General features: G+C 38.0%; 1 pseudogene; it reads right to left on the reverse strand.

Annotated features, from left to right (window-relative positions):
• Window positions 1-14,836: 14,836 nt before the first annotated feature.
• LOC117088735 lies at window positions 14,837-15,142 on the reverse strand (annotated as a pseudogene).
• Window positions 15,143-16,659: the final 1,517 nt, after the last annotated feature.

A 16,659-nucleotide genomic window follows, 5' to 3' on the forward strand; every position in this document is an offset into this window, starting at 1 on the left:
TTAATTTTCACTTTGATTTTTATGAGTTTCTTTCTTATGCTACTTACTTTGAATTTACTTTGCTTTTTTTTTTTTGTTAGTTTTTTTCTTACTCTGTGGCCCAGGCTGGAGTGCAGTGGTGCAGTCTCGGCTCATTGCAACCTCTGCCTCCTGGGTTCAAGTGATTCTCCTGCTTCAGCCTCCTGAGTAGCTGGGATTATAGGTGCGTGTCACCGCGCCCAGCTAATTTTTGTATTTTTAGTTGAGACAGGGTTTCACCATGTTTATCAGGCTGGTCTCGAACTCCTGACCTCGTGATCACCTGCCTCGGCCTCCCGAAGTGCTGGGATTGTAGGCGTGAGCCACCGTGCCCAGTCTTTTGTTAGTTTTTTAAGGTGGAAGCTAACTATGTCAGACAGTTCTAAATACCTTATGCTCATAATCTCACTTAATCTCTACAATAATGCTTTAGAGGTAAGCATTGCATTATTACTCCCATTTCATAAATGATGAAAATTGAGGTTAAGAAAAGTTGGTACAATTGAATTGTGGGATTGGCACCTAGACTTGTCTGATTTGGAATACTATTCTAACTGCTTCAGTATCTTTTCTCTCTACTTACTAGCAGCCATATGCCTGGGCATTTTCCAAATCTCTTAATAAAGATTTCACCCTCTCTCTCTGTGATTTAAAGAAAACAACAACTGTTATTCTTAGAGGACATAAATTCAATATTCACCTGCCTGAAGGAAGATGCATACTGGCTCATTCTCTATTTTTGAGGATTTTAGCACACTTGAAAGGTTTGAAATTTGATATCTCATTGTAAAGTATGTATTTTTTCTATCTTGCCTCCTTTAAAGCTTGTGTGTGTGTGTGTGTGTGTGTGTGTGTGTGTATACGTCTTGGGCCTTCCACCGATTTGCTATCTCTTGAAGGAAACTAACTCACTAGAGTTCATAATCTTTAGCTGAACTAAGCCATCAGCCTAATTTTTGAGATTGTGATAGTGTAATCCCTTAGCTTTTTTCCCCTGAATTCTCCTAATCTTTTTCCCTCTTTATACATCCCACTTGCATGGGGATCTGCTGTTAGGGAGGTATTTGATACCAATAACTTAATTCATGGGGTCTGTTTTCCTACATGAATCGCCTGGTAGAGGGGATTAGAATAAAGCATGCCAATATATTAAAGAGACCTCATCAGATTGACCAAAGTGGAAGGGAATTTTCTAAAATTATCTGTGATCAGGGTATAAAGTTAGAGGAGTGAAGCTCACCCCACCCAATATGTTCCTTCCTTGAGAACTTCTGCCTCCATCCCACAGGGATGGGATCAGGAAGTCATGTTTGAACCATGCAATTTTGCTTCCATGCCATGACTTATTGAACCAGGGCTGAACACTTGACCCTAAATAGAGCAGTGATATTAAATGGACCAGTGATAGTCTTTCCCCCAGGAATTTGGAATTGGATTTAGAGATATGATTTATTTTCTGCTGGTTATTTTGAAAACAGAATATGCAAGTTCGGGAGATATGGGGCAGCCATATTTGACCGTTTGCTCTCCAAGTTAGCAAAAGCCAATCTGGGAGATGGAATAAAGTGGACACATGGAAGAGACAAAAGGCCATCTGGCCCCAGAAAGGAAGTGACAAAGGGAGAGAAGGAGGGAGGTTGGGAAAGAGAAAAAAGGAAGGGACCGAGGGGAAGGAACAGGCAGAGAGGAAGAGAGAGAGGCATCCTGCAGGATTTCTGACCACTTTCGAACTCCTGGTTTCAGTCCCTTGCTGGGATGCTTGGCTGCACTCTCTCACCTTCATTTTCCAGTCTTTCCCCTGTAGCATTTTCATTTCTCTCTCGTTTTGAGAAAACAAAGAGAACCTTGATGGAGACATGTTTGCTATTTAGCTCCTCTCCAATTGTGGAATGACAAATACATCAGTGAGCACGTCGGAGTCATGGTTGGATATGCATGGTTGGGGACTCCACACAGGAGCTTACCCCAGAACTGCTGCAGTCAGTTTGTGACAACGTAGATCCCTTTGTAAAAGGGGTGTGTTGGGAAGTTTCTGATCCTCCGCAGACAGATGTGGTATCTATAGACACGTCAGCATTTCAGAGAGACGGCCCACTTGCGGGTGGGGGTGGGACTGGCCCTGGATGCATCCACTTGCCGGGAGGAAGGGAGGTATCCTGAATGGGAAAATCTCAATGTCATGGAGGTTCAGTGATCTTGCATCACGATTGACAAAAATGAGGACTGCAAGGGTCTGAAATAAAAGGGGACAAGATGTTCTAACAGGTGGGACTGAAATGATGCTTAAAAGCGTACAGATTAGTAAGCACAAAGACTCAACAGCAATGACCCGAATCATTGTTTCCAGAGGGGTGCTTTATGATGTTTCACAGGAAGTATCTTACGTTGTCCAAAGGGAAGACCAATTTTTAGCCCAGACCCTAAGTGAGGGGTCACTTCTTTCTCCAAAGCGTGTTCTATCTGAACCCTGTCTACACCAATGATCATGTAATATTGTTTATAGCAGAAAGAATTCATTGGGTAAAGCAATGAAGTTCAAAAAGTTCTTATAACAGTTCCATGAGAACATCCAATAACACATAAATAATAAATTGTAGCTACTACTACTATGATTTCTCTTTCTCCTCCTTCTTCCCTTCTCTTCTCCTTCTCTATCTCTTTCTCCTTCTTCTTCTATTGCTAATGCTATTAAATATGGTGCCCAGAATACAGGAGATATTCGATACCTATTATTTTTCTTAGACAACGACAAAAGAAAACTACTGACTTTTTCTTTTCGTATTCCCCTTATTCCAGTCATTTACAACTGACCACGCAGAGATGTTGCTTTTTGTTTCTTGACCACTAGAAATGGCATCTTTGTGGTATGCCCTATAAAATGCCCCCTTTTGTGGTGCGTCTCCTGCTGGGACACCTGGAGAGAATCATTGTCATAGAACCAAAGAATCTTAGTTGAAAGGGACTGTAGAGGTTAGTTCCTTTCTAAAAGCTAGCATCTCATCTAAGCCTCTTGGAGAGGTATTCTTCTCATTTATTACCGATTACTCCCAAGAATAGAAAACTTCCTCCAGGGCTGACTGTTTTATTGTTGGATGGCTTTGATTAGTGCCACTGACTTGAAACATGCTTCACTGGGAGTCTCTGGAACCACATATATTCAATCTCATCTCTTCCTCACAATAGAAGCCAGCTCAGGTGTGTTCTATGAGTCTACTGTCTGCAGCGTACCTACTCTATGCTCTTCAATCATCTACATCTTACATGATTTTTGGACTCTGACATTCTGCTTATTCTTGCCTGGGCTTGTTCCAATGTACTCATGTCCCTTTGAAAAGACATGTCATTTAAAACTGGACAACTGCTTCCTGAGCTGCTCAGATAGTGCAGATCAAGTGTGATTCTATTCGTCCCTTATCTGGACACTGCTCTGTTCATATTAATGCAACCTAACTAAGTTTGAATTAACATACTTTTTTCTTTGAAGTCATGTAACATGCTGGCTCAGTGAAAACCCTGAAGCACTTTTCACATAAAATATTATATTTTCTCTCATTCCTGTATAGTGAATCTTTTGAACTTATGGTTCAACTTATTAATTCACTTATTTCTATTACAAATTATTTCCTTCGTGTATCATGAAAGTGTTTATTAAAAGCTTTGCATAAGTAGATCTAATGGCTCCCTGTTGCTTATAAGATAATACTAATATTATAATGGTCATGAATTATGTAGAAGTTCTCTTAGGAACTGAATTCTGGCATCATGACATAAAGTTTCCCCTCATCCTACACGTCAACCATTCTAAACTATAAGCAGGTCACAAAGCATATACTGCGTCATATCTTTATATCAGAAGCATGCCATCCCTTTGGCTTAAAATGTCTGTATTCCCATTGTGCACCCAGTGAACTTCTACCCATCCTTAAAAATCTAATTCAAATGTCACCTCTTCCATAAAGCCTTCCATGATTTCACCTTCTACTCTCCTCAATAAGGCATTGAGTACAGTGGCCTTCCCTTTGCCAAATACTTGGGATCACAATTGGATTCCCATGCTGAGGAAAGCTACTTTCCTAGATTTATATATTCCCAGAAATAATTTTCTCAACTATCACTGATAGAGGGATTTATGCTGTGCCAATCATAGTACTAAGGACTTTACATGTATTATCACTCTTTGACATTACAATGAAGCCCATCCCCTGCAGTGGTTATCATTGTGCTGTACCATGTTGCTGCATGCACAGGGCTTTTTACTGAAAGCGGCTGTACTACTCTGTTTGGAGGTATTCTCTGGCATCAGAAGGATGCTCAGCCAGTGTTGTGGCCAACCTGAAGTGCCACAAAGTGAACACCCCTGGACCAACAATGAATGGCAATTGGTGGAGAAATGCCTAAGCTCCTAGCTCCTTGGGTGGGACAACTCTGATGAATATTCCACTCCATCTCCAAGAGGTCCCCAGAGGGAGTGAACACCAGTTGCCCACGACAGTAATCTGCTCACGAATGCCTCTCATATTTGCTTCTCCCATCCCTTTCTTACTGCCTCACTGTCTCATTATCGCTTGCTACTATCACCTCCCCAATAAACACTTGCACTCAAATCCTACTCTCAGCATCTATTTCAGAGGGAACTCAAAGCCAAGCAACTCTATTTGGCACAAGGAAACAAAGCCTCACCCAGGTTAAATGACTTATTCAAGTCTATTGTTCCAGTAAGTGGCAGAGCCGGGATGAAAGCTCAGCCATGTTGAAAGTTCATTCTTATCCCTCCTGAGACCTGGGAGGAGAGGGGTCTGGGTAAGTTGGTTCTCAGAAATACCTTGGAGGGAAGGTATTCACGGGATTGAATCTTGACCAGATCACCCCTTTCTGCCTTTATCCACTACTTGAACATGAGCCAGTGCACAAGACTCTGAAGGGCAGTAAACAGACACTGAATAATCGAATTCTGAACAAGCCACACTAATGCAAATATCTTACAAATTGATTTAATTGCATTCACACAAAATAAAGCTGAGCTCTAAAAGGTCAGCTAGAAAATGGGAAAGGACCCCTGGGAGCTTCCAGGGGGAGGCTGAGTTTAATACACATTCATCACATTTTATCATCTAATTAGTCCACACAATGCCAAACTGATAGACGGAGACTTAAGTCAGTGTATCGATTGATTATTTGCTTGGCATCTATCATATCACCTTAAGGCTGTCCCTGTCACGGGCAAGCAGAAGTATTTAGTGGCTCAGCAAAAATGGTTGTGCATTCGGAGAAATTGTTTTTCTATAAGGGATTTGAGGCTCCAAAAACACTTTACCTAGATACTGAGGCTATCTCTGAGTGTTACTATTGAATAGTTTGCTACAAAGGCAGTCACCAGAAATGAAATTTCCCTTGCTTCCTCTTGCCTGCAGAATGAATATTTATAAATCATGTAGTCTAGCAAACCCTTTTAAGCTGTAAAATATTTAATTCAGGCAATTAACTAGTATCACCCTTGCATGGAAATACCTGGGCAGGGAAGACGCTCTGGAGGAGTTAATAGAAAGCGAACTGGACTCTGCAGTTTTATTCCACTAGAAATGAAAGTATGCATTTCAGTCTAACAATTTGCATGGTGGTTTTGGGCTCAGGTGAAATATTGACTCTATTTTGCTCTCTGTAAGGATGTGGAAACTGATATTGACCTAGGATTTTTGTTTTTGGTTTTTTTTTTTTTTTGGTTTGTTTGTTTGTTTCAGAGATATGGCATCTTGCTATGTTGACCAGGCTTGTCTTGAAGTCTTGGCCTCAAGCAATCCTTCCTTCTAGGCCTCCTAAAGTTCTAGGATTACAGGCATGAGTCATGGCACCTGGCCCTGCCCCAGGATTTGAATGGTGGGCTTGTGCTCAAGCTGGGAGTCAAAATCATGAACTGGCCAGGCACGATGGCTCACACCTGTAATCCCAGCACTTTGGGAGGCGGAGGCAGGCATATCCCTTGAGCTCAGGAGTTTGAGACCAGCCTGGGCAACATAATGAGACCTCGCCTTTACAAGAAACACAAAAATTAGCCAGGTGTGGTGGCATGCACCTGTAGTCCCAGCTACTTGGAAGGCTGAGGTGGGAAGATTATTTGAGCCCAGGAGACAGAGGTTGATAGTGAGCTGAGACTGCACCACTACATTCACCATTGGCCAACAGAGTGAGACCCTGTCTCAAAAAAAAAAAAAGTATGAATTTTCTTATTTTATTCTTTAAAGAGTTGTTTTATCGTTATCTCTCTGAGCCTTAGTTTCCTCATGAGCAAAATTGAGATAATTTAGTGAGGTGAATTTGAAATGAGCTTATGTATGCAGAACCCCCCTGAACTAAATTTCTGTAGAAATATGATTTATTATTGCTACTGGGGTATCCTAAAGCTCTGATATATTGTATATCATTATACAAGAGGTTTTCCTTGAGCTGATTCTATATATTCTATTTCTATATTTACCTTCATGTTTATAGTCAAACTTCTTTAAGAGTTTCCTGTATTCTTTAATTATACTTTGAAATGTTCTGTTCACACCTCAGTCCCCTGATATCAGATTTCCCTTTTCACTGTTATTGACACTACATAACGGTCACCAATGATGTTCATGCCATTAAATCCAATGTTATTCTTTAAGACCTTATCTTGCACCAATTTTTGGAATCACTGGGCACTACTGACCATCTCCCATTTGGAAACACTCTTTGCCCTCGCACTATTGCATTATTTTCCTCTTACTTTTTCAGTATCTACCTCTCATCGCCTTTTACAGGAGTATCTTTGGCTTTCCATTCCTAAGTGCAGATTCCAAAGATTCAATTTTACCTCAATTCTCTTTCCTGCATGTCTCCATCCAATTTTGTCACATAAATTGGACTAGAAACTTGTCATCAAGTGTCATCAGTGGACGGATGACTCCAAAGACTTAGGTCTTCTTTCTACCCTTTTCTTATCTTTCAGCCCTTGACCTTTTCTAGACCTCATCATCTCTCTTTTGCATAAATGTATTAGTTTTCTTAATGGTTTTCCTGTCTGTTTCCAGGCTTGAGCAACTTCCTGTCTCATACATCCTTTCCCCAACCTGGTTTTCTATGATGTTTCTTGCTGAAGCCAATATGATCTTTCTAAAACACAAATGTAGATTCTCCAAAATCTTTTATGAATTAAAATTGTTTTTACCCACTCTCTTTCTTGAAATTGCCTGAAAACAAAAATTAAAAAGCAATAAATACAACTCTGTATTCAATAAAGCTATAAAAGATTTGCAGCTCTAAAGTATAACCTATGAAGAGTGTCTGCTAAAGATAGTTACATATGACAAAATCAAGACATTCCTTCTAGAGAAGATGTGTCTCTACACATCTCAGTCAGCATGCAGGGTTTTCCAAATGTAAGCACCACGCAATGTGTCTGCAAAGACTGGGAACATGAGTGGGCTGCAGAGCCATCCATGAGTTCATTCAAATGCCACACATTGGTGGGGGGTGATTTAGAAATGGTGCAGGCATATAATATTACCAGGAAGCAAGATATTGGTACAGAAGAAAGGAAAGAGGAGAGATGGACAGGGGCAGAAGAAAAATTAACACTAAACCATAAGATAAAAGTATGGAAGAAAGAGTACTTCACTGCAAAATAAATAGGATGACCTCCCTCAACAGACATATGCAGAGCCACCACCTAAAGAAGGATAAAAATGCTAATAGCAGGGAGAGGAGACTAAATAGCACAGTGGGGAGGAAAGTGTTCTGAGACAGAATCCTCAATTCTGAGTAGTCAGCTCTCCCTGCTCACTTGCCCAGCTTGTTATACACAGTATCTTTTAGCTTACAGCTTCTCTGAAGAAATGACTCCTATTCTAAGATAGATAAAATTTAGAAAATAAACTAAAAGGCAAATGTAGAATATAGCCTAGAAAATTCATGTAGCAATTCAGGGAAAAATGATACAAAAACTTCTCTACAAAATCAAAGAAATGAAAGAGAAAATCAAGTAAGAGATAAAATGGATCAAAGAAGACATTAAGAGAAGAAAAATGACTTAGTAGAACTTAAGAAACATGGAGGGAAAAATAAAACAACATAAAATATGTGAAAGTCATGGTGGAAGTATTCACAAGAGTTAGCATTGCTGAAAATATAATTAAGAATACAGAATATAGGGTTTGAAAACTAAAAAAATAAAAATAAAAAGAATAAAGAGTTAGAAAAGATTGCAGGGCAAAGGAGTGGCAATATATGTATAATTGGCAGCCCTGGAAAAGATAACAGAACAAATGGAATGAAAAAAAGATCATAGAAAATAACTTTCCTGAATAAAAGGGACTCTTTATTTGCAAACTGGAAGGAAAACAACATGAACTAGGATATATTGACACCAAATACTTAACACACATTCTAGGGAAATTACTCAACATCAAGGATGAAGGAAAAAATTCAATGGACCTGTAAATATAAGAAAAAACCCTAGTAACTGAGAAAGGGTTGAACTATTACTATCAGTCTTCCAGCACATGATTTGACAGGCAGATTTTGAAAGCATCCAAGTGGAAAGATATGGAATCCAAAAGCAATAGACTCACCATGTTTGGTGACAAAACCATTCTATTTAGAACTTTCACCATACAAGGCACAAAAATGAGAAGATATATAAGAAATATGAATATACATATGAATATGTGATGTAAAATCAAACAAACAAGAAGTAAAAGAGAGTATTATAAACCTACTGAAAGAAACAAGTCAGTTTTAGAAAGTTTCTGTTTTGTTCATCCAAAATGTAAAAGTGCTTGCATTTTATGAAACATGAGATTCAAAATAATGTAATAAGAATTTAGTGAAGAAGAATCTGGCTGTGAGAAAGTTAGAAATAAAAAATTCAGCATAAAAGTGAGATACTACAAGATAGGGTGCCAAGACCAGCTTGGTCGGGGAGACCCTAACCCAGTGGCACTAGAGGAATTAAAGACACACACATAGAAATATAGAGGTGTGAAGTGGGAAATCAGAGGTCTCACAGTCTTCAGAGCTGAGAGCCTTGAACAGAGATTTATCCACATATTTATTAACAGCAAGCCAGTCATTAGCATTGCTTCTATAGATATTAGATTAACTAAAAGTATCCCTTATGGGAAAAGAAGGGATGGGCCAAAATAAAGGGGTGGGTCTGGCTAGTTACCTGCAGCAGGAGCATGTCCTTAAGGCACAGATCGCTCATGCTATTGTTTTTGGTTTAAGAACCCCTTTAAGCAGTTTTCCACCCTGGGTGGGCCAGGTGTTCCTTGCCCTCATTCCGGTAAACCCACAACCTTCCAGTGTGGGCGTTATGGCCATCATGAACATGTCACAGTGCTGCAGAGATTTTGTTTATGGCCAGTTTTGGGGCCAGTTTATGGCCAGATTTTGGGGGGCCTGTTCCCAACCATAGGGTAAATGTATTTTATTTTAGTTTTTAGACTTAAAACCTTTTATTTTATTTTATTTTTTCTTTTTTGAGACAGGTTCTCACTTTGTCACCCAGACTGGAGTGCCATGGCACAATCTTGGCTCACTGCAACCTCCACCTCCCAGGCTCAAGTGATTCTCATTGCTCAGCCTACTGAGTAGCTGAGATTATAGGTGTGCACCTCAATGCCTGGCTAATTTTTGTATTTTTAGTAGAGACAGGGTCTCATCATGTTGGCCTGGCTGGTCTCAAATTCCAGAACTCAAGTGATTTGCCTGCCTCAGCCTCCTAAAGTACTGGGATTGTAGGTGTGAGCCACCACACCCAGCAAAAAACTTTTATTTTAACAAACACATTCCAATAACACCGTAACTATATAGCCTAATTTTACACATACAGTTAATTATCTAATTCTCATTAAATCAGATATGGCTGGATTCAGGAAAAGAAAAATAAGCCAAAGCAGTTGAAGAGAGTAGTATTAAGAGGATGTTCAGGCTTAGGAGTTGAGCCAACTCAAAAACTTTTTTCTCATGAGTTTTGAAGCATAATTGGCAAATAAAAATTGTATATATTTAAGGTGTACAACATGACGTTTTGATGTACATATTCATTGTGAAATGATGAACATACTCAGTCTAGTTAACATACTTGTCATCTCACATAGTCGTCTTTTTTTTCCCCTGTGTTGAGAACACTTAAGATCTACTTTGTCAGCATATTTTAAGTGTGCAATACAGTATTATTAACTATGGTAACTATATTGTACATTGGATTCTCAAGACTTTTCTGCATACCTGAAACTTTGTACTCTTTGACCAGCAGTTCCCCATTTCCCCAACTCCTTAGCCCCTGGCAACCACCATTCTAATCTCTGCTTTTATGAGTTTGACTTTTTTAGAGTCCACCTATAAGTGAGATCATGCAGTATATCTTTCTGTGAATAATATTCTACTATATATATTACATATATATATACTTACTGCATTTTCTTATTCGATGATGGGCATGGAGGTTATTTCTATATCTTGGCTATTGTGAATAATGTAGCAATGAAGATGGGAATGTATATATCTCATTGAGATACTGATTTCATTTTTTAAAATTATACTCTAAGTTCTGGGATACATGTGCCGAATGTGCAGGTTTTTTACATAGGTATACACATGCCATGGTGGTTTGCTGCACCCATCAACCTGTCATCTATATTAGGTATTTCTTCTAATTCTATCCCTCCCCTAGCCCTCCACCCGCTGACAGGCCCCGGTGTGTGATGTTCCCCTCGCTGTGTCCATGTGTTTTCATTGTTCAACTCCCACTTGCGAGTGAGAACTTGTGGTGTATGGTTTTCTGTTCCTGTGTTAGTTTGCTGAGAATGATGGTTTCCAGATTCATCCATGTCCTTGCAAAGGACATGAACTCATCCTTTTTTATGGCTGCATAGTATTCCATGGTGTATATGTGCCACATTTTCTTTATCCAGTCTATCATTAATGTGCATTTGGGTTGGTTCCAAGTCTTTGCTATTGTGAACAGTGCTGCAATAAACATATGTGTGCATGTGTCTTTATAGTAGAATGATTTATAATCCTTTGGGTATAAACCCAGTAATGGGTTTGCTGGGTTACACGGCATTTCTTGGTTCTAGATCCTTGAAGAATCACCACACTGTCTTCCATAGTGGTTGAACTAATTTACACTCCCACCAACAATGTAAAAGCGTTCCTATTTCCCCACATCCTCTCCAGCATCTGTTTTTCCTAACTTTTTAATGATTGCCATTCTAACTGGCATGAGATGGTATCTCATTGTGGTTTTGATTTGTATTTCTCTAATGACCAGTGTTTCCTTTGGATATATACCCAGATGTGGGATTGTGCAATCATATGGTAGTTCTATTTTTCGTTTTTTGAGGGACCTTCATATTGTTTTCTATAATGACTGTACCAATTCACATTTTGATAGGATATATTTTTAAATAGCATATTAGAAACAGTAAAGTATAGAACTGACAGAGAGGGAAAATTGAATCGAAAATAAAAAGAACACATTTTAGAAGCTTTCTAGTTCGTAGAAAAAAATGGTAAGGATTAAGAACTGAAAATAAAACAAAATAATAAGAATATTAAATGAAAGTTGTTAACTACAGTACACAAATAACTTACTTTCAGCTGTTGAATAGTTTTCAATTATCAAAGAAAAGACACAAACAAAAGAGATAAATATATATTCAAAAAATACAGAGTCGGGTGCGGTGGCTCAGGCCTGTAATCCCAGCACTTTGGGAGGCCGAGGTGGGTGGATCACGACGTCAGGAGACGGAGACCATCCTGGCTAACATGGTGAAACCCCGTCTCTACTAAAAATACAAAAAAATTAGCTTGGTGTGATGGCGGGCGCCTGTAGTCCCAGCTACTGGCGAGGCTGAGGCGGCAGAATGGCGGGAACCCAGGAGGTGGAGCTTACAGTGAGCCAAGATTGCGCCACTGCACTCCAGCCTGGGCGACAGAGCTGGACTCTGTATCAAAAAAAAAAAAAAAAAAAATATATATATATATATATATACACACACACACGGAAGACTGCATAGAGCACAATCAGGATGTAAGATTGAAAAAGGCTTGTCAAAGATGGGAACACTGTAACCCTCATGCATTGCTTGTGAATACTGTACTGGCACAGCCATTGAGGACACACCAGTGATACATCATCATTAAATATACAGGTCTCATATGACCAAACATTCTCACTTCTGGATGTTTTTGCCGAGAACTTATCACACAGGTTTCTAAGGGGACAACTCTGAGAACGTTCATCAAATTGTTGTTTGTGGTAGTGGAGATTTAAAGGCAATCTAGGTTCAATCATTGAGACATGGACAAGCAAAAGGCATGGTATGTACATCACGTAATAACGTTCAGGTCAGAAGCAACAGATGAAATGCACCCAGAGCAATGTGTAGCTGAGTGTAAAAATGAAATAATCAAATGAGGTCCACAGCATGATGCTATTTATGTGAATTAAAAATATGTATGCATAAAACAACACTACCAGTTTCACAAGGACATAGAAAATAGAAGATGACACATCTAACATATTCAAATAGTTGCCAAAGGGAGGAAGATGTAGAGAGGAATTGAAGAGGATATAAAATAAAAGGCAATAAATAAACATGTAATGTAAGAACCACACAAACAATGAAGGTCTATCATGAAATGAGGAGTATTAGTAACATTCTACCTAAATTCCACTAGGAAAAATAAAAGGCCCATTCAGACAGAAGAAAAATTATGAAGAGCCCAACTCCTAGATAAAACCTGAAAGATAAAGAATACTTCAATTGTCAACAGGAGGGGGAAATAAACTATCTGCCAAGTAAGAAATGAAGGCTGGCCTCAGATTAAGTGCCACAAAACAATGAAGGATTAATTTAGTTGTCTATGATAGCTTTCTTGTACAACAGGATGTTCTCAAACTTACCTTATACGTTTCCTGCCTCAGATATAGAATCAACCCTTTCTCCAAACATCAAAGATCTTTGGTTCTTTTTCGTGGGAAGAAAGACTACAATCTGGGTACCTGGGAAGCCCAGTGCCCTGAATTAGTTATTATTTCTAGGACTCTTTGGTGGGCAGGGCTAGGACATATGTATTTTTTTTTAGATACAGTACATCATAAATTTGTATCCAGTTCAAAATCAGGCTTAAGGGGTTTTATTTGACCTCATCAATTTCATGTCTATATCTCCTTCCCACCAAGCTCCAAATCTCAGTTCTTGATGACACTGATGTAATTACTGATTTGATTTATTATCTTACAATAACAGTATCAACACTATCATCTACAATGCTATGCTATTACTGGAAACAATTTAAGACTTTCTTTGCCTTTTCTTTTGTTCTTAAGATCTATTCCACTAGAGATGCAGAGTTAAATTACTATGCTTTAGAGCCACTTGGGATATTTCCTTTGTGGTGAGGTTAGGTTACCTACTGAGTTCACAACTTGGTTCATCTGTTTAAATTTACTTTTGTAGTCTGGGGATTGAATTTTTCTTTATTTAATTTTGTTTTATGATTATGTAAAGTATAAACATGGCTTCAAAGACAGAGCTATAATACCAGGTCCATTCAAAGGAGTCTGTTTTCAGCCCCTGAATCTTTCAAAATATTTCCTCTCCTTTTTAATTTAAGCATTTTAAGTGTTAAGGTTTATTCTGTTTTTAACGTATATATGTTAATTTCAGACATTTAACATATGATAATATAATATGCTACAATATATAACAATAAATGTATAAAAAACATGTTCTATTACTGTGTGATAACATTAACATATGCTAACTATTCAACATATAACATGTAATACTATATTAACACATTATATTAATTAACACAGTTTAACATTATAACATATATGTATTTAACACGTTAATTAGATATAATGTGTACATGTGTGTATCTCCTCTTTTCTTTTCCTTTTTTTCCCCTGTGGTTGTCTTTTTAATTATCTTAAATCTTATGAGCACACATAATTTTAAAATTTGTATATATCGCCTCTACTTTAATCCTTTTGAGTTGGCAAAAGCACCACTCCCAATCACAAATACACAGCAGTTCTACAGTTTTATGTTTCTGAATGACTGTTTAAAGACAATCCTAATTATAACTTACTTTGACTTAGATTGTAAAGAATTAAAGAGTGAAGTTTAACTTGCTACTATTTTAAATGCATGTGACCTTACAGATCTATAAAATGTGAGAAGTGTTAAATAATCTTTGATATTATACATAAACCACACTAAAATGCCTTTAAATGAATAAAAGGAACCATTTTAAATACAGGGAATTCTAATTAGATTGGCACAGTTAAGTCCAAAAATATACAGTAGACATTGCTACCTTATTTATCTTCAACCCTTGCCTTTAAGAGGCAAATGAACACAAAACACAGGTGAATCTTGCTTGGTTCTGAGACAGTGAAGGAATTTCCCCGGTACTTAAATACATTCGCATAACCAGTTATATAAATCTAAATATAAAACCAATCTCCAGTAAGTTTTAAGACGGCACTCACCAACTTGTCACAGAAAAGTTGAACTTTACTAATAAAGTCTAATGATATCTTTAGAAGGGGTAAACAGTGATAGCATTTACTGAATTGGAATTACTATTACAATTCAAAACCTGAACATATTCATTTAACCACAACCCAGTCTTAGTTTTAAATCAGGACTGCCCAGCAAAATATTCTGTCAGTCATTCATGATCTGAATTCTGGCTTATGAGAGCTATTAAAGTATGCTACACATAAAAAAGTCACGAAACATTTCTGTGTTGTAATAAATAGGGCTGTGGCCAATTATTACTCATTAGTAGCTTTTTTGAGATAAGCTATCAAGTCTGCCCTTTCTACCTCCTTAATGCTGGCAAAGATCATTTTTGTTCCAGGGATGTACTTCTTGGGATTCTTCAAATACTCCATCAGTGTATCCTCTCCCCAGGTGATGCCTTTGTTCTTACTGGCGTCTGTGTGAGAGAATCCAACGGCCTGACCTGTCTTCCGCCCGAAGAGATTAGGCCCAGTCTTATGCTTGCCTCCCTTTTCCATGGCATGGCACTGGGCACACTTCTAAACAAAAATCTTCTTGCCTTTCTCAACATCACCCATATTTAACTGTCTTTTTCGTCACCGGTGCGACGTAGGTTCCTGCTCTGAAGCTGGACGCCCCCAGTCTCTTGTATCTCCTCTTTTCTTAGAGAAATGGTGGTAATGATATAGACACATTTCTCTACTCGGCTTTTTCATTTCACAGTATATCTTGGAGGACATTGCCCATATACAATTTTGAGGAGAAAAGGTTGTAAAAGTAAATTTACTACTTAAATTTGAACTCAATAGAAAGACGATTTCCAGATATGCAAGGCCTTAGAAGTATCTTACTAAAAACAAACCAACAAACACACAAACTCTACAAAGAATTTATCATTCAGTGTATAGACTAATTTAAAATGAATAAATCTTAGAAAAGAAAACTTGAAGCCTGAAAGGACTGCCAGAAAGTGATGGAATCCAATTGAACATAGAGTTAACACACAGAATTGTCATTTAGCAGGATGCAAATGTGAATAAACTTGAAAGATTCCCACGATAAGGCAGTAATATTATGAAAATACAAACTTGAGTTTAGAAAACCCTAAAGGCTCATTCAATAAGCTCCTAGAATTGATAAATGAATTTGGTAAAGTTTCAGGATACAAAATCAATGTATACAAATTAGTAGTACTGCTATACACCAATAGGGACCAAGCTGAGCATGAAACCAAGAACTCAATCCTCTTTACAATAGCTGTAAAAATAAATAAATAAATAAACAAATAATAAATAAATAAATAAATAACATACTTAGGAATATACCTAACCAAGGAGATGAAAGACCTCTACAAGGAAAATTACAAAACACTGCTGAAAGAAATCATAGATGACACAAACAAATGGAAACACATCCCACGCCCATGGATGGGGAGAATCAATATTGTGAAAATGATCACACTGCCAAAAGCAGTGTACGAATTCAATGCAATTCCCATCAAAATACCATCATCATTCTTTACAAAAATAGAAAAAACAGTCCTAAAATTAATATGGAACCAAAAAAGAGCCTGCATAGTGAAAGCAAGACTAAGCCAAAAGAACAAATTTGAAGGCATCACATTACCTGATTTCAAACTATACTGTAAGTCCATGGTCACCAATATACCATGGTACTGTTATTAATATAGGCACATAGACCAATGGAACCAAATAGAGAACCCAGAAATAAAACCAAATACTTACAGCCAACTGATCTTCGACAAAGCAAACAAAAACATAAAACGGGGGAAAGGACACCCTATTCAACAAATGGTGCTGAGATAATTGGCAAGCCACAGGTAGAGGAATGAAATGGGATCCTCATCTCTCACCTTATATAAAAATCAACTCAAGATAGATCAAAGACTTAAATATAAGACCTGAAACCATAAAAATTCTAGAAGATAACATTGGAAAAATCCTTCTAGACATTGGCTTAGGCAAAGACTTGACCAAGAACCCAAAAGCAAGTGCGACAGAAGCAAAGATAAATAGATAGGACTTAAAAAGCTTCTGTAAAGCAAAAGACAAAATCAGCAGCATAAACAGACAAC

This window comes from Trachypithecus francoisi, unplaced genomic scaffold (genome assembly GCF_009764315.1).
Source record: "Trachypithecus francoisi isolate TF-2019V2 unplaced genomic scaffold, Tfra_2.0 Lachesis_group10, whole genome shotgun sequence".
Classification (NCBI taxonomy): domain Eukaryota; kingdom Metazoa; phylum Chordata; class Mammalia; order Primates; family Cercopithecidae; genus Trachypithecus; species Trachypithecus francoisi.